Source organism: Eschrichtius robustus, chromosome 12, assembly GCF_028021215.1.
Source record: "Eschrichtius robustus isolate mEscRob2 chromosome 12, mEscRob2.pri, whole genome shotgun sequence".
In the NCBI taxonomy this organism is placed as follows: domain Eukaryota; kingdom Metazoa; phylum Chordata; class Mammalia; order Artiodactyla; family Eschrichtiidae; genus Eschrichtius; species Eschrichtius robustus.
Genome location: NC_090835.1, coordinates 48,350,941 through 48,368,664, shown reverse-complemented (window position 1 = coordinate 48,368,664; position 17,724 = coordinate 48,350,941). Strand labels below are relative to the sequence as shown.

Sequence of the window (17,724 nt, the reverse complement as noted above, 5' to 3'; positions counted from 1 at the left end):
TTCTTTTCTTGAACCATTTAAAAGTAAATCATTGTCTAAAAAAAAGTAAGTTGTAGACACAGCACTTCACTTTTTTTGTTGTTTTTTTACTTTATTTTTTTAAAATTGAAGTATAGTTGATTTACAATGTTGTATTTCTGCTGTACAGCACAGTGATTCAGTTACACATATATATACATTCTTTTTTTATATTCTTTTCCATTATGGGTTTTTAAAAAAATTTAATTTATTTTTGACTGCATTGGGTCTTCGTTGCTGCACACGGGCTTTCTCTAGTTGCGGCGAGCGGGGGCTACTCTTCGTTGTGGAGCACGGGCTTCTCATTGCGGTGGCTTCTCTTGTTGCAGAGCACAGGCTCTAGGTGCGTGGGCTTCAGTAGTTGTAGCACATGGGCTCAGTAGTTGTGGCTCGCAGGCTCTAGAGTGCAGGCTCAGTAGTTGTGGCACACAGGCTTAGTTGCTCCGTGGCATGTGGGATCTTCCCGGACCAGGGCTCGAACCCGTGTCCCCTGCATTGGCAGGTGGATTCTTAACCACTGCACCACCAGGGAAGCCCTCCATTATGGTTTATCATAGGATATTGAATATACTTCTCTGTGCTATACAGTAGACCTTGTTGTTTATCCATTCTATATATAATAGCTTACGTCTGCTAACCCCAACCTCCCACTCCATCCCTCCCCCAACCCCCTCCCCCTTGGCAACCACAGGTCTATTCTCTATGTCCATGATTCTGTTTCTGTTTCGTAGGTTCATCTGTGTCATATTTTAGATTCCACATATAAGTGATATCATATGGTATGTTTCTCTGTCTGACTTAACTTAGTATGATAATCTCTAGTTGCATCCATGTTACTGCAAATGGCATTATTTTGTTCTTTTTTATGGCTGAGTAGTATTCCATTGTCTGTATGTACCACATCTTCTTTATCCATTCATCTGTTGATGGGCATTTAGGTTGCTTCCATATCTTGGCTATTGTGAATAGTGTTGCATTGAACATTGGGGTGCATGTATCTTTTCGAATTAGAGTTTTCTCTGGATATATGCCCAGGAGTGGGATTGCTGGATCATATGGTAGCTGTATTTTTAGTTTTTAAAGGCGCCTTCATACTCTTCTCCATAGTGGAGAATTAATTATTAAATAGAATAGGTCCCCAATGAATCATCCATCCTGCTTGCCAAGTACTCTTTGGGCCACATGTAGGAGGCCTGAGGGCCAGCCAAGGAGGTGGCCTTGAGGAGGCCTCTTGACTCTCGTGGCACCTTCCTTGTCCTAGTCAGAGACCAGAGGCGCCTCCACCCACTCTTGGGTGCTCTGTCCCCCAATTTTGCATCCAAAATTGCTCCCAAGTTTCTCACCCTCCACTGTCCCCATCCTAGTCCAAGCCCCGTCATCTCTCCCTACAGAGACCACCTGACCTGTTTCCCCTCATCTATTCTTATGCCCCACAGATCTTTCCCTCATAGCAAGAGGTGGGATCTTTCTAAAGTACAAACCCAGATGGCAACCGTGCCCCTCCCCGCAAATAATAAAAAAGCATGTACAAGAAGGCACCTCTTTGTGTGCCCCTGGGTCACGTCCACACTCCGCTCCTGGCTCCCCCTCACTCCCATGCCAGCCACGTGGGTGGGTGGCGAGGGCTGGGCGGGCTGCCCATAATCGAGGAGCTGACAGTGGGCGTAAAGAGCCCGCTTAGTGGAAGTGGAGGACTGGGGGTGGGAAGGCCAGAGCTTCAGCCCCCCGACCCAGCCATTCCTCTGGCCTCTGCTAGTCTCCCTGCTCTGGGCTTCTAGAACCCCCAGGCCCCCAGCCCCTGTGACGCCCTCCACTCTCCCAGCCTCCCTGTCCCTCAGCTCCCCAGTCGCCACCTGTGGCCCGTCCTGCCAGTGGCCTGGGCCCTGCTGGCCAGCCCCCTTCTCTCATCACCTCCTCCTACTCCCTGTGGCGCCCTGGTACCAGGCCCAGGTCTGTGTGGACTGATTTCCCGACACTCCTGTCCTCCCTGCCCCACACCCCCAGGGAGGGGCTCCCTTGGGGATCCAGCTTTCCCCAGAGGTCAGGTGGGGGGAGGGTGTGGCTGACGGAGGGCCTGGTCCACCCCGAGCTGTGGAGCTGAGCTAGGGAGAGGGCGTGGAGGGAGAGGGAAGGGCATGCGGGGCCACTGTGGGGCAGGGGATGGGGTCCCCGAAAGGCCACACTACCTCCCCACTTTCCTTGGTCTTGCCTGGTGCCATCTGCCCTTCCCAGCTCTTCCTCAGTCTTCACTGTCCCCTCTGGTCCTTCCAGCTTCTCATGGTCCCTCTCATTGGTGACTGAGGAGCTGGGGCCTAGGCCATTCTGCGCATCAGGAAGGACGGGCTGCGGGGAGCTTTCTGCTGCATCGTGTGTGTAACTCGTGTCCCGGGGGTGGGTGGCTATCGGGGGGTGCTCCTAGGTGGAGGACCTGTGAGGGGTGTGTCAGTAAACAGAGAGCAGTTCAGGAAATCATTGGATGTTACTGTGGAAGGGACTTAGAGATTGTCCTTAACCATTTACAGATGAAAACACAGGGCTCTGGAAGAGGGAAATGGGATTGGCGTGAACAAGTCACATGGGGGCTGGTAATCATGCTCATCATTATCATGCTGGATATTTATTAAGTGCTACTGTGTACTAGGGATTATTGTAAATTTTTTGTGTTTTAGTTTATACAATCCTCGCACTACGCTAGGAGGTAAGTATTGTCATGCCCATTTTACAGATGAGAAAAGGGAGACTAGAACAGTGAGGTCAGTTTCTCCAGATGGTACAGCAAGCCCATGCAGAGCGATGGAATGTTGTCACACTGCACAGGGAGTTTTGCTCCTTCAGATGGTGACATATGTATTAATATATAAAGCATTTCTTTAGAGCTCCTTAAAAACAATAGCAGACATTTCACCAAAGAGGATATAGGAATGGCTAATAAGCACATGAAAAGATGCTCAACATCATTTGTCATCATTAGTCATCAGGGAAATGCAGATTAAAATTACAGGATACACCCACGCAATTGGCTAAAATTAAAGGAAAAAAAAAAAGACAATTCCAGATGTTAGCATGGATATGGAGCAACTGGAACTCTCATTGCTGGTGGGAATGAATGATGAACAACCACTTTGGAAAATATTTGACAACTTCTTATAGAGTTAAACATACACTAATCAGATGAAACTGATTAGTTGTCCCCTGAAACTAAATTTCTAGGCATTTACCCAAGAGATAAAAACATATGATCAGACAAACACAAGTACACAATGTTGATAGTGGCAGCTTTATTCCTGATGGCAAAAAACTATAAACAACCCAAATGTCCAGTCCATCAACTATTGAATGCAAAACTAACCATGGTACATCCATTTAATGGAGTACCTCTCAGCAATAAAAAGGAACAAATCAACACAGGCAGCAACATGGATGAGGCTCAAATGCATTATGCTAAGTGACAGCAGCCAGACACAAAGGCTACATGCAGTATTATTCCATTCAAATGAATGCTCCAGAAAACAGAACTACAGGAACAGAAAACACCTCAGTGGATTCCAGGGACTGGGGTTGGGAAAGGGGTTGAATGTAAAGGAGCGTGAGGACGTGATGGAAATATCTGATATCTTGATTTTGGTGGTGGTTATACTGCTTATACATTTGTCAAAACTCACCACACTGTGCATTTAAAAAGGGTGAATTTTGGGACTTCCCTCGTGGTCCAGTGGCTAAGACTCCAAGCTCCCAATGCAAGGGGCCCAGATTTGATCCCTGGTCAGGGAACTAGATCCCACATGCTGCAACTAAGAGTTCGCATGCCACAACTAAAGATCCCACACACGGCAACTAAGACCCAGCGCAGCAAAATGAATAAATATTTAAAAAAAGAAAGAAAGAAACAAGGGCTAAGATCTTAAAAGTAAAAAGGGTGAATTTATTACGTGTAAATTATACCCCACAGAACCTGATCTAAGTATACAAACAGTGGCTGGAGAGGATAGAAAGTACGATGGTCATTGTTGCCTCATTGCGAAAGTGACATCCGAGGAAAGAGGGGAGCCATGCACTCTCTGGGAGAAGACTGTGTCAGAGAGGGAACAGCCACTGCTGAAGCCCTCAGGTGAGGCGTGCACGGCCTGGGCAAGAGCCAGCAAGGAGCTGGTGTGGCTGAAGTGGAGTAAGAGCCGGGGTTGTTAGACAGGTTCAGACAGGCCCTGGGGAGCGGGGTGCATTGGGGGGCTGCAGAGGGCTCAGGCTGTTCTCTGAGTGCGATGGGGGCCACTCGGGGGTTCTGTGCAACTTGCCTTTTAATAGACGCCACTGGCTGCTGTGTTGAGAACGGTCTGGGCCAAGGACCAACCAGGAGGCCTCTGTAAGAATCCAGGCAAGAGGCGTTGGTGGCTCAGACCAGCATGGCAATGGTGGTGTTGAGGAGTGGTCGGACTTGGGATATATTTTGAAGGCAGAGCTGACAGGATTTCCTGCTGGATTGGATGTGGGGTGTGTGAGAGGGAGGAGGTAGGCATGATGCCAGGGTTTTTGGCCTGAGCAGCTGGAACTCCAGCTGAAAACCCCATGGGGGCTGTTGACCGGTGTTACCTGTCCCTGGGGCCTGTGGCTGAAGTCAAGACAGACACGGGGGAGGGCTCGGCCCTGCTCCTGGCTCTGGGGCTCGGGATGGGCTGCCTGTACTGGGTATTCCATTACCCTTTATTTATTGGCCTTATTGGCTTTTGTCATTTCCTCGTTGTCTCCTGTCTGGAGAGAAGACTATAAATGTGTTGGATTGATACAGGATACAGGAGGCCCAATTATCTCTGTCGAGCCGGCCTCTCCTCTTGGTCAAGCCCTCCCCGTTCTCTGTCTTTGCAGCACCTCCCATAGCCTTGCAGGCAGAAGCAGCCTGGTCCCTGGCTGTCCAGGAAGAGGGAGTGCAGCCCAACAGGGTGAGTGGCAGACAGATGGTCCCCAGGAGACCCGGCTCCAAGAGCAAATACAGGAGGCAAGCTCAGCCCCACGGAGGCCGGGCTGGAGGACAGCGGGGTGGGAGGGCAGGACGTACCGCCGCCGGTCAGCCCACACCCGGGGAGGGGGGCTTTGCTTCGACTTGCACGCCTTTCTGGAATCCGAGCTGGCGCCTCCCTCCACGAACGCTGGGGTGATGGGGCTTTTCTCTCCGGCAGCAGGTGCCTGGCAGCTGCCTGTGGATGTTAGCCCCGTGAACTGGCCTGGGAGGAAGTGCTTGTCGGAGTGGTGATTGTACGTGCTGGGCTTGGGCTTGGGCTTGGGCTTGGCCCGTCCCTGTCCGCTGCCCTTCAGGCTGACTTGGGACACCCACAGGAGAGCGGCGCCTTGGGTGGGGGCCCCCGGGGTCCCTCTGGGATCCCCCCCAGGATCCCCTGAGACAGAGCTTGGCAGCTGCCAGGCTTTGAGTGTCATTTCTGGACCAAATCCCTCGGCCCCCACCTCAGGCCTGTCTGCCTGCCTCTGTCCCTGGGAATGTCCTGAGGCCCCTGGTCCAGGGCGGTGGGGACAGGAAGCCTGAGGTTCCTTCTTAGGATTTCAGGCATCTCCCTGTGGTCACGCCCTGCTCGCTCCCCAACACGGACCCTGGTTGCTGTGCCTCGAGCGTGCGTGTGTGTGAATCCGCACCTGCCTCTCCATGTAGGCGAGGATCTCATGTAGGTGACGTCCTTCCAGAAGAACAAAGAGTGGAAGGTGGGACTGTGGGTGAGAATAGGAGCCGGGGACCTAAGAGGACAGAAGGGCAGGAAGGATTCAAATGGAGGAGAGGATCCAGGTGAACCCAGGGGACAGTGAACGGCTGGGTTGAGGGGGTGTCTCTTGTGCCAGCATTCCGGGGCTGCTCCCTGTGCAGGAGCATCTCTCTCCCTGCCAAGGGCTGAGATCCTGAGCTGCATGCCTTCCTTCTGACACAGGAGCCGGCATCTGTCCCTCACGGAACCTGGACCCCAGCCTCACCCCAGAGTGGCCAGGTGACAGCTGTGGCAGTGTGGTGACCGCAAGGCCCACTCTTGCCTCCCTCCAGATGCGCCTGACACCTCCCAGGCCACTTCAGGCAGCTACAGAGACCCACACAAGGGGCCCCACACCCAGAATCCAAGTTTTGGCTTCAAGAACAGTGAGGAGCTCCTGCACTGGCCCATTCCAAGCGGTAGTGACCTGGAGCGTGTCAGAGGGGAGGCCTGGCCCTTTACTGCTTATGGTGAGTGCCCCAGCCTCCCCCCCACCTCCACGGGCTCCACAAAGGGTTACTGAGCCACTGCCGCGTGCCAGCCGCTGAGCGAGGGACCGGCCACAGTGCTGAGTAAAGCGCACTTAAACCCTGTCCTCATGGTTTTGTTTTGCTTTTAATTCTTACTTTACATGGGAGCACTGTATAGTTGATTAACAATGTTCTGTTAGTTTCAGGTATACAGCAAAGTGATTCAGTTATACATACACCTGTACCTATTCTTTTTCAAATTCTTTTTCCTTTAAGGTTATTACAGAGTATTGAGCAGAATTCCTGTGTTATACAGTAGGTCCTGGTTGATTATCTGTTTTATATACATTTGGGTGTATATGCTAATCCCAGCCTCCTCGTTTATCCCTTTCTCCACCTTTCCCCTTTGGTAACCATAAGTTTATTTTCTAAGTCTGTGAGTCTGTTTCTGTTTTGTAAATTAGTTCATTTATATCAATTTTTAAAGATTCCACATATAAGTGATATCATGTGATATTTGTCTTTCTCTGTCTGACTTACTTCACTTAGTATGATTATCTCTAGGTGCATCCATGTTGCTGCAAATGGCATTATTTCATTCTTTTTTATGGCTCAGTAATATTCTATTGTCTCTATGTACCACATCTTCTTTATCCATTCATTGGTAGATGGTCATTTAGGTTGCTTCCATGTCTTAGCTATTGTAAATAGCTACAGTGAACATTGGGGTGCATGTATCTTTTTTTTCTCTTTGTTTTTTTTTGGGGGGGGCACGCCAGGCGGCGTGCGGGATCCTAGTTCCCTGACCAGGGATCAAACCCACGCTGCCTGCTGTGGAAGCACGGAGTCTCACCCACTGGACTGCCAGGGAAGTCTCTGTATCTTTTCAAATTATGGTTTTTTCTGGATATACGCCCAGGAGTGGAATTGCTGGATCATATGATAGTTCTGTTTTTAGTTTTTTAAGGAACCTCCATACTGTTCTCCATTGGCTGAACAAATTTACATTCCCGCCAACAGCGTAGGAGGGTTCCCTTTTCTCCACATCCTCTCTAGCATTTATTGTTTGTAGACTTTTTGATGATGGCCACTCTGATGCAAGGTGATACCTCGTTGTAGCTTTGACTTGCATTTCTATAATAATTAGTGATGTCGATCATCTTGTCATGTGCTTTTTTTTTAAACAGTGTGAGTGAAAGTTACCTCTTGAAATTGGCTTCGTGACAGTCTTCTTTTTGGATTACCTCCCCCAGGACATTTCTAGAGGGCAGGTGTCATTTACAGCCCCATAGGCCTTGTTAATATGAAGTGCCCATGAGAAACAGTTTTAAAGTTGTTGTTACGGGAAGCCCCAAGGCGGCAGGATTTCTTCATGCCCAGCTTGGATACTCGGGCAACCAAAGCCTTGGAAAGTCAAAAGTTGTGTTTGGGGATTGTAAATTACAGTGGAATGTGCCAGAAGAAATACCCAAGGGGGTTGTGTCTCATTACTTCCTCCCCCTTACCTTTCACCTCCAGGTAAAATCCCAACCCCTGCAAAACCACTTTGCTGAGTGTGCTGTTGTCTGGAGGCGGGGCGACTCTAAGCAAGGAGGCTGGAGGTGGGAAGCCCACCACCAGAACACGTGGAGACCAGGTGACTTTTCAAAGCTCTTACAGCCCTGAGGGTTCACCATTCTTTGGTTGCACTAGGCTTTGTTTAGCTGTAGGAGGACCCGCCTGGATCTAGAAATTGTGATCCCATGCAGAGGGGACCAGACACTACAGGTCCAAGGGGGGCTAATTTGCTGATGCATCCTCCCCAGCTCCCTCAGCCCCAGGACAGTCCAGCCACGAGAGCAAAGCTGGCTCAGGCTCCATTGATGTGACACCAGCCCGGGTCACCGAGGCCAGAGAGGAATATAGTAGGCATTTCTTTTTTTTTTTTTAATTTAATTTTTACTTTATATTGGAGTACAGTTGATTTACAATGTTGTGTTTGTTTTAGGTATTCAACAACTTGATTCAGTTATACATAGACGTATATCTATTCTTTTTTGGATTATTTTCCCATATAGGTTATTACAGAATGTTGAGTAGAGTTCCCTGTGCTATACTGTAGGTCCTTGTTGATTATTTTATATATATTGGGGTGTATATGCTAATCCCAACCTCCTCATTTATCCCTTTTCCCCACCTTCCCCTGTGGTAACCATAAGTTTGTTTTCTAAGTCTGTGAGCCTGCTTCTGTTTTGTAAATTAGTTCATTTGTATCAACTTTTGGATTCCACCTCTAACTGATATCATGTGATGTTTGTCTTTCCCTGTGTGACTTACTTCAGTTAGTATGATCATCTCTAGGTCCATCCGTGTTGCTGCAAATGGCATTATTTCATTCTTTTTAATGACTGAGTAATGTTCCATTGTCTGTATGTACCACGTCTTATTTATCCATTCATCTGTCGATGGACATTTTGGTTGCTAGTGTTTTGGCTATTGTAAAGAGTGCTGCAGTGAACATTGTGGTGCGTGGGTCTTTTTGAATTATGGTTTTCTCTGGATATTCGCCCAGCACTGGGATTGCCGGATCATCTGGTAGCTCTGTTTTTAGTTTTTAAAGAAACTTCCATACTGTACTCCATAGTGGCTGTTACCAGTTTCCACTCCCACCAGCAGCTTAGGAGGGTTCCCTTTTCTCCACACCCTTTCCAACTGCTGTTGTTTGTAGACTTTTTGATGATGGCCATTCTGACTGGTGAAAGGTGATATACCTCTTTGTAGTTTTGATTTCCATTGCTCTAATAATTAGTGATGTTGAGAATCTTGTGTTTTTTTTTAAACAGTGTATTCCTGGGTTGTAAATTAGAGTGCAATGTGCCAGAACAAACACCCGAAGGGTTGTGTCTCATTACTTCATCCCCCTTACCCTTCACCCCTGGGGCAAATCCCAACCCCTGGAAAACCACTTTGCTGAAGGTGCTATTGTCCAGAGGTGGGGCGACCCTAAGGAAGAAGGATGGAGGTGGGAACCTTCCCAGCAGGAGATGTGGAGACCAGGTGACTTTTCAAAGCTCTTCCAGCCCTGAGAGTCCACCACCCTTTGGGTGCACTGGGCTTGTTTTAGCTGTAGGAGGGCCCGCCTGGATCTAGAGATTGTGGTCCTGTGCAGAGGGGACCAGGCACTACAGGTCCAAGGGGTGCTTCATTTGCTGGCAGATCCTCCCCAGCTCCCTCAGCCCCATGACAGTCCAGCCTTGGGACCCAAGCCTGCTCAGGCTCCAGGGATGTGACACTAGCCCAGGTCACTGAGGCCTGAGGGGAACATTGTAGGCATTTTTTTTTTTCTATTGGAGTACAGTTGATTTACAATGTTGTGTTTAGGTGTTCGGCAACTTGATTCAGTTATACATAGACATATATCTTTTCTTTTTCGGATTCCTTTCCCATATAGGTTATTAAAGAGTGTTGAGTAGAGTTCCCTGTACTATACAGAAGGTCCTTGTTGATTATCATCTATTTTATATATATTGGGGTGTATATGCTAGTCCCAACCTCCTCATTTATCCCTTCTGCCACCTTTCCCCTTTGGTAACCATAAATTTGTTTTCTAAGTCTATGAGTCTGTTTCTGTTTTGTAAATTAGATCATTTGTATCAATTTGTAGATTCCACATCCAGTGATGTCATATGATACTTGTCTTTGTCTGACTTACTTCAGTTAGTATTGAAACCGTGCACAAGCCCCTGTGTCCTTGTCTTTTGTAATAAAATGCTGACTCAAGAGTTAATGATTGGGAAATGTGAAGATAGAGAAACATAGAATAGCTGTTGGGCTGAGGAACTGGTAACAACTTAGACTATAATTCTGCCACATAGCAGAATCATGAAACCCACAGTTCCCTGAAAGATATAAAGGCCTGACACATTCCTGAGTTGTTTTTACAGAAAGCAGACCCTCTCCAGATGAAAACTGCTGACCACAAGAACATAGGCCCTAGACTGGTTGAAACCAGAAGGTTGATGAAGCTTGAAATTTCACCTTGATGCCAACCAATCCGAGAATTGTCCGTGAGCTAATCACCCCCTCCAGTCTTGAGGGCATTAGCCTGTTGTGGCCCCCTTTGCCTGGCAAAGCAGTAAAAGCTATTCTTTTCTACTTCACCCAAAACTCTGTCTCTGCATTTCTATTTGGCACTGGTGAACAGACGCTGAGTTTTGGCAATAGAATTTTGGGGGCTCATCCAGGATCGACCTGTGTGCAGGTGGCCTTGAGGTGCCCCTGTGTTTGATCGGACGCTCTGAGGTTTCTCTCCACACCAGCCTCCTTCGAGAGAGCGGAGGGTTGGAGGACTCCTCTGGAGGCTGGATTGCCAGGGATCCCCTGCCGTAGGGCTGTGCCCTGATCATACCCGGCCTGCCGTCTCGGTAGTTGGAGCTCCGAGGCAGGGATGGAAGACAGGAGAGAAGCTGTCCTAGCAGCTGCCAAGGCCACCTTTGCCTTGAGGTCATCCCCCTCTCCTTCTGCCCACACTGGTCCGGACTTCCTGCTCTGAGAAGATATTTTGGGGAAGGAGCAAGGTAGCGTTTGGGACGTCGCAGCACCTCTGCCAGCACTTCGGTAAGCCCCCCTGCGTGCACTCTGAGGACCCTCAACCTTGTCCGTTTGGGGAACCTTCTGTTGCCGTTTGGGAATTTTTTATTTTATTTATTTTTTTGGGGGGTGGATTTTTTAGATCCAGTTTGTAAGGAGCAGCTTAGACTAAGGCCATGGGCTTAGTGGGACTTGGAAACCAATTTGAGCCTTGGGCTGTTTGGTTTTTGTTTGTTTGTTTGTGGCTTCTGTTTGCCCGACAAGGATTTGGTTTGCCTTTGGTTTTGCTGGCAAGTGTTTAATTTGACTCAACGTAGGAAGCGCTTCTTCTTTGATTCCATCTGACAGCCCACTAGGGAAAATTCTGGCAGCCTGGTCAACCTATAATTATAAACCTATAAATAAGGAAAAAATAATTTAACACCATGTGGTCACAATATTCTTTAGACTCCAGAGAAAACTGGTTGAGATGAAACTCTTGAAATTCCAAAACTGGTCCATTTTGCATGTGCAGTTAGAGAAGGCTGGCTTGATAAAATACTTTTTTTTCAGAACACTGACTTTGAGAGAACAAAAATATTCTTAGGAGAAAACTTGAAGTTAACTCTTATCATGTTCTTGAACTAAAAACACAGCCCACTTTGCCTGGGACTTCAGTCTTGGGTTAATTAGTAGAACCTCAAGCCAAGGTGGGGCAGGAAAGGAGGGAAGAAAAAGAAGCCTTTTAAAATCAAATGTGTAAATTTGACTATTCTGTTATTCATTCATAAACTGATAAGTTTAATTACAGTCCCTGATTCATGAAATATAAAAAGATGAAAGAATGAGATCTCTGTCCGTCTGTATGTATGTCTCAGTACGTGTCTTTGACTTTGGATAATATTGCTGAGGTTAATTTGTGAATGACCTCTATTTAATTGGTTTAAAGAAAAGTAAGTGCTTACAAATGAGATCTAAATTTACCTACTTTTGTCTTCTTGCAAGAGGGAAACTAAAGATGTTTGCATTTATTAGACACATGTCTTGTGCCACTTTGAGAAAAGAAATTGTGCTTTGGGAAAATGCATGTTTTTGGAGATTATAGAATATGTTCCTAAGTTTGCTAATCAGAGAATGCCAATATGACAGACAGACAGTTCAGTTGCTTTCTTCTTGGTTCTCACTAGAGATTAAGGGTTGGTTTTTTTTTTTTTTTTAATTAATTAATTTTTTTGGGGGGCTGCATTGGGTCTTCGTTGCTGAGCGCAGGCTTTCTCTAGTTGCGGCAAGTGGGGGCTACTCTTCATTGTGGTGCACGGGCTTCTCATTGCAGCAGCTTCTCTTGTTGCAGAGCACAGGCTCTGGGTGCCCGGGCTTCAGTAGTTGTGGCTCGCAGGCTCTAGAGCACAGGCTCAGTAGTTGTGGTGCACGGGCTTAGTTGCTCCACAGCATGTGGGATCTTCCCGGACCAGGGCTCGAACCTGTGTCCCCTGCATTGGCAGGTGGATTCTTAACCACTATACAACCAGGGAAGTGCAAGGGTTTTTTTAAGGGTTAAAAATTATAATATGTAATTAAAGCTAATAAAATGATAAGGGAAACATTACAGTGTGTAAAGCAAGTAGGAGATGTACTGCCAGTGAGAGAAGGTATAAAGATTGCAGATATTTTTGTTGAGAAAAAAATGATGATAATAATTTTGTCCTACAGTTGGTTGTTTCTGGATGGAAAAAAATAAGGGACAAATTATTATGAATCCAGAAAGTGATAAAAGGGTTGTGAAAAAGGTACTTTGAGAAAAGAATTTTCTATGTTGTTAACATTGATCCCCTCATTGTCAGATTTCTGCCGTCCTGCTGCCCTTATAGCATGGAAATGGTCTACTCCTAAGTCAGGGAATTTAAAAATGAATAAACAATAGCTGTAAGTTTTTAAAAATCAGGGCTACGGGAAATCCAAGATGCCCTCTTGGCTTTTCCCGGCTCCCTGACAAACCTCATTTTCTATTAGATGGGTTAAAGATTTCTCTGGCTGCAGGGAATGGCTCACAATGAAAAGGAAAAGGTTAGAAAATGTGTTTCCCACTTGGAGTATAGTGTCTACCATCTCCAGTGATCAAGACACCCACTTCACTGGACAGATCATAAAAGACTTAACAAAAATGTTACGAATTTCTTGAAATTATCACTGTCACTATCATCCTCAATCATCAAGCAAGGTCAACAAAACTAATGGAAAAACTGGACTCAAACAGAACAAAATAAATTATAGGGGATTAAATGAACTGCTAAATATGATTATAGTTTTTATGAATTGTCTGACATACTGCTGGCTTCTAATCTTTGTTTTTCAGGTATAGAAAAGCCCTTTTCTTCAAGCTACTTATGATTTACAACAATTTGGTAATTTACACCTATAGGTAAAATTAAAATATTTTTTTCTCTCTGCCTGGTTCCTCCAGAAATTGGAGACTCTTGGGTTCTGAGCAGCCTTATCAGGTGAATGGAAAAGACTGTCTCTTGGCATGTGCAGGAATCTAGATACTCTTGAGACCTGGAAAAGAGACAAATTTACCCAATCTATAGATATCACAGGCAGAATCTGCAGGCAAGCCTGGCCTTGAGAGGCCTTTTAAAAGTTTGATCTGCGATTCCTAATGAAGAGTTCCAGTGCAGCCAATATAAATGAGCCTATATGAGCAATTACATTTATATGAATAATCAGGCCATGTATATTGAAACCAGACTTATTTTGAACAAATCAGCCTTAATTTGGCTGGACTTAGTAAAAAAAATGAGGATAATCTAGACAGAAAAATTATGTTTCAATAGTATACCTTTGTAGATATTGAAGTTTTGTATTTATTGAGGCTTTGTATTTATTATCTATGTCCAAGATGGCTCCTTATTGCTATGTTACCTTATTATAAAGTTTAACTGAACTAGTAAAAGAATATTCTAAGCTTGTTTCTAAAGCCAATCATGGTAATCTATCTTTGGATGAAGATCAGATGCCCTGTGACCTACACCTAAGAGATTATGCACACTGGAAAAGACATTATTTAAAGGACTGTCAGCAAACTAAATAAAAAGACCCTTAAAAGATACTATTAACTATGATATGTACCACAAAACTGAAGGGAATTGACTCGAATTCATATTTCCCATTTAAGAAGGGCCTCTGCATTTGAATGTCTATAGAAAAGACTGCTAACTCCAAATGACACCCACACCAGGAGGAAAAGAAGATAACAGCAGTGGAAGACAACTGACATAAAAATCTGGACCAGGCCCATAAGAACCATCCAACTAATTCAACTGCACTGTTTATCAAATGTTTGTCTTCCTATCAAAACGGAAAGTTATTGTTTTACTTCTAACCATACTTTTGACCCCAGTGTTCAGCATGAAAAAAAAATTCTCTAGTGAAGTTGTCACAGAGTATAAATATTCATGACATGTATCACTGCTTGTTTTAAGTGTATTGCTAAGCGCACATGTACAATGCTTGTGTGACAATTAAGTACAAGTGATAAACTGTATAGCCTACAAAGCATTTCCCCATTAACATACCTCTGAGCCTGTGCATGATATCTGATTAGTTTTCCCCCAACGTGGAGAACTAAGCAAAAAAAAAAAAAAAAAAAGGCATAGGACTGAGGGACATAAATGGACCCAGAGCAGGCAACTGGGCCACCACTCTGGCAACGTTGGAAAAACATATTGATTATCAATGCCATTTATGGAAATATTTGCAGTCGAAAAGGGAAGATGATGGAAGAAATTTTCACATATTGAGGTATGGGGAAATCATTCTGGCTTGTACATGACTGAATTTGAAATTTAGGCTAACCAAAACAGCCTGTTTTGGGTCTATTAAACATGCATTGTACATCTGCTTTAGCCATTAAAAATATTACATTAAAAAAATCAAAATGAAATAACTGTGGTTCAGACGTCCAAAATGGAACTAGGTGGCCAGTATGGATGTGGGTTCAGACACGTTCCTATACTACTGAAAACTTGAGTTCTCTAAACTTTATCAGACTTAAGAACACCATCAGGGCTTCCCTGGTGGTGCAGTGTTTGAGAGTCTGCCTGCCAATGCAGGGGACACGGGTTTGAGCCCTGGTCTGGGAAGGTCCCACATGCCGCGGAGCAACTGGGCCCGTGAGCCACAATTGCTGAGCCTGCGCGTCTGGAGCCTGTGCTCCGCGACAAGAGAGGCCGCGATAATGAGAGGCCCGCGCACTGTGCGATGAAGAGTGGCCCCCACTTGCCGCAACTAGAGAAAGCCCTCGCACAGAAACGAAGACCCAACACAGCCATAAATAAATTTAAAAAAATAAAAGCCCAAAGTTTAAAAAACAAAACAAACAAACAAAAAAAACCTCACCTTACCTTGAAAAAAAAAAAAACACACCATCAGCCATTTTCAAAACAATATCTAATAGCAGCTGCCAACTGCAACCTTATCCTCGCAAGGTCTTCTTGTAACTGTGAAACTTTTCCTGCTTTAAAAATAGTAATAGCAAATGAGACAGCTCAAGCTATAGCCTCCCAGCAAAAGCCTACTTGGTTACTAAATATCTGTAAAAAGGAAACACTCCAAAACTTATTTTCCTGGTTGCCATCTAAAATAGGAGGATTATTTTGAAAAATACTACAAAGGTGTATTTTAACCATTATCTGCATTGTAATATGTCTAATAATTTTCAAATGTTTGTCTAGGTGCTATGACAAAGCAATCAGAGAGGTAATATTTTCTTAATACAAAATATTGATGCTAAGCTTCGAATTCGAGATTATTTCCAACTCTGTGTCCATTCCCCAAATTAGTCAGGACTACACCCCACATCAGCAGGAAGTAACCAGAACGGTTGTCACCCCATTCCCACAGAGAAGGGGAAAATTGAAACAGAGATGGACTGACACTGAGTTCTGCTGCCAAGTTTATGATTAACCTCTCAATCTAAAACATTCCCTTTCATGTTCTGCACCTATTCCTCCTCAACTGAGGAATATCAAAGAAAAAGGGGGATTGAAACCGTGTACAAGCACCTGTGTCCTTCTCTTTGAAGAAAAACGCTGACTCAAGAGTCAGTGATTGGGAAATGTGAAGATGTAGAAACAAACAATAGTAGATGGGCTGGGGAACTGGTAAGAATTTAGACTATAATTCTGCCAAGTAGCAGAATCACCCAACTTAGAGTTTCCTGAAAGATACAAAGGCCTGACACACATTCCTGAGTTCTTTTTATGGGAAGCAGTCCCCTCCAGATGAAAACTACTGACAGCAAGAACATAGACCCTAGACTGGATGAAAACCAAAGGTTAATGAAGTTTGAAATTTCACCTCGATGCCAACCAATCTGAGAATTGTCCATGAGCTGATCATGCCCTGCTTCTTGAACACTATAAAACTACTCACTACCCCCTCCAGGGTGGGCCACAGACTCTTGAGGGCATTAGACCGCTGTGGCCTCCTTTGCCTGACAAAGCAATAAAAGCTACACTTTTCTACTTCACACAACACTCTGTCTCCGCCTTCCTATTTGGTACGGGTGACCAGAGGCGAAGTTTCAGCAACAATATGGTCATCTCAAGGTCCATCTGTGTTGCTGCAAGTGGCATTATTTCATTCTTTTTAAGGCTTAATAATACTCCATGGTCTATACATACCAAAACTTATTTATCCATTCATCTGTCTATGAACATAGGGTTCCTTCCATGTCTTCGCTATTGTAAATACTGCTGCAATGGATGTTGGGGTGCATGGGTCTTTTTGAATACGGGTTTTCTCTGGATATACCACAAGGAGTGGGATTGCCGGATCATCTGGTAGCTTTTTGTAGATTTTTAAGGAACCTCCGTACTGTTCTCTATAGTGGCTGTTACCAGTTGCCATTCCCACCAGTAGCTTAGGAGGGTTCCCTTTTCTCCATGCCATCTCCAGCTATTATAGTTTGTAGACTTTTGGACAATGGCCATTGTGACTGGTGCAAGGTGAGACCTCGCTGCAGTTTTGATTTGTGTTCCTCTAATAATTAGTCATGTTGAGCATCTTGGCATGTGCTTTTTTTTTAAACAGTATGAGTAAAAGTTACCTCTTGAAATTGGTTTCGTGACATTCTGCCCTGATTTGAATGTTTTTTGGATTGCTTACCGCAGGACATTTCTTGAGGGCAGGTGTCATTTACAGCCCCCCAGGCCTTGTGAATATGAACATGTGCCCATGAGCACCAGATTTAAAGTTGTTGTTTCAGGAGCCAGCCACAAGGCAGCAGCATTTTCTCATACCCAGCTCTGGTTACTCCTGCAACAACAACCTTAGGGAAAGTTGTGTTCCCCAGTTGTAACTTTGAGTGGTATGTGCTAGAACAAACACCCAAGGGAGTGTCCCTGGTGTCCAGTGGTTAAGACTTCGCTTCCAATGCAGGGGGTCTGGGTTGGAGCCCTGGTCGGGGAACTAGGATCCCACAAGCCCCAGGGCCAAAAAAAAAAGAAATTCCAGGGGGTTGTGTCTTATTACCTCTTCCCCCTTACCCTTCTTGCCCAGGGCAGAACCCAACCCTTGGAGAACCACTCTGCTGAGGGTGCTGTCCTCCGGAGGTGGGGCAACTGTGAAGAAGGAGGATGGAGGTGGGGACCTTCCCAGCAGGAGACCTGGAGACCAGGTGACTTTTCAAAGCTCTTGCAGCCCAGAAAGTCTACCCTCCTTTGGGTGCACTGGGCTTGGCTTAGCTGTAGGAGTGCCAGCCTGGATCTGGAGATGGTGGTCCCATGCACAGGGGACCAGGCACTCCTGGTCCAAGGAGGGCTCATTTCCTGGCACATCCTTCCCAGCTCCCTGAGTCCCTTGGACAGTCCAGGCCTTGGGACCGAATCCTGCCAAGGCTCCAGGGATGTGACACCAGTTTGGGTCAGCGAGGCCTGAGGTGATCA

General features: G+C 45.7%; 1 protein-coding gene across 9 annotated transcripts in view; it reads left to right on the top strand.

Moving 5' to 3' along the window:
- Window positions 1-7,811, top strand: part of EXOG (exo/endonuclease G) — a 34,851-nt gene extending 27,040 nt beyond the window's left edge. Inside the window, exons 9-12 of one of the 9 annotated variants that reach the window (XR_011075644.1) lie at window positions 3,968-4,126; window positions 4,879-4,952; window positions 5,193-5,265; window positions 5,946-6,016. The gene's annotated coding sequence lies outside the window, so the exon portion shown is untranslated. Of the gene's footprint in view, window positions 1-3,967; window positions 4,127-4,878; window positions 5,053-5,189; window positions 5,266-5,564; window positions 5,607-5,674; window positions 5,694-5,945; window positions 6,028-7,750 lie in introns of those variants that run through there. The other 8 variants (XR_011075643.1, XR_011075646.1, XR_011075645.1 and 5 more) reach the window with 8 other exon arrangements.
- Window positions 7,812-17,724: the final 9,913 nt, after the last annotated feature.